Source organism: Morone saxatilis, unplaced genomic scaffold (genome assembly GCF_004916995.1).
Source record: "Morone saxatilis isolate NCDOM2014 unplaced genomic scaffold, NCSU_SB_2.0 Contig4, whole genome shotgun sequence".
Lineage (NCBI taxonomy): Eukaryota > Metazoa > Chordata > Actinopteri > Moronidae > Morone > Morone saxatilis.
This window is the reverse complement of record NW_023339984.1, coordinates 16,202,925-16,203,656: the sequence shown is the minus strand read 5'-3', so window position 1 is coordinate 16,203,656 and position 732 is coordinate 16,202,925. Positions and strand designations below refer to the sequence as shown.

At 37.6% G+C, this 732-nt stretch overlaps 1 protein-coding gene across 1 annotated transcript in view; it reads left to right on the top strand.

Annotated features, from left to right (window-relative positions):
* Nucleotides 1–732, top strand: part of dysf (dysferlin, limb girdle muscular dystrophy 2B (autosomal recessive)) — a gene marked incomplete in the record, with an annotated part of 75,045 nt that overhangs the window by 62,054 nt on the left and 12,259 nt on the right.

The following is a 732-nucleotide window of genomic DNA, read 5'->3' as shown; positions in this document are numbered from 1 at the left end:
AGGAATAGAGGAGAGGCAGTATGTACAGTCGAAAAAAATAGATATGCAGATATAAAACCTTTTTATAAAAAACCCCCGTAGATAATATATATTGCACAATTTTAGTTGCCTAAAAATTAGTTGCCTAAAAATTGTGTTGAAACAAACTCAAATTTCTATCTTATTTATTACAGTTGTTTCCACAATTTGAGGTTTGACTGACGCTCTTTGAACTATCTTGTTGCGCTCTCTTCTTCTATAATAGTTTAACAGAACCCGACTGGAGAATTGGCGCCACCTAGTGCCTATCTCAATAAACCAAATTCTAATATTCACATAACTGTTGTTGAAGGAAAGAAAAATTAACATTTTCTTTTTGCGGATTTTCTCAAAATTCTGTAAAAATTTCGATGGAAACCTGGTTTACCCTGAAATAAACTATGCTTTGTGACGTCGTATCTGCGATGAGGTTTGGCTCAATTCATGCATCTTCAAATCCAACTGAGAGCGTTTCAGAAGCAGATCATTCCTCAGAGCAGGTTGTCTGCCCGACGTTGCTTACTGGTGTATTTTGTCCTTAAAGAGGAAACAAAACAGTGTGTTTCCCTGCTTTAGATCCACTCTAACCTGCCTCTGACCTCCTGTCTGGTGCCACAATGTTGATCTCACGTGAAATTCGAATCCGGAGTCTGCACACTGCATTTTATTTTGAAAATTGGCCAGATTCTCTTTGCCGTTTCTTTGTCTGACTTC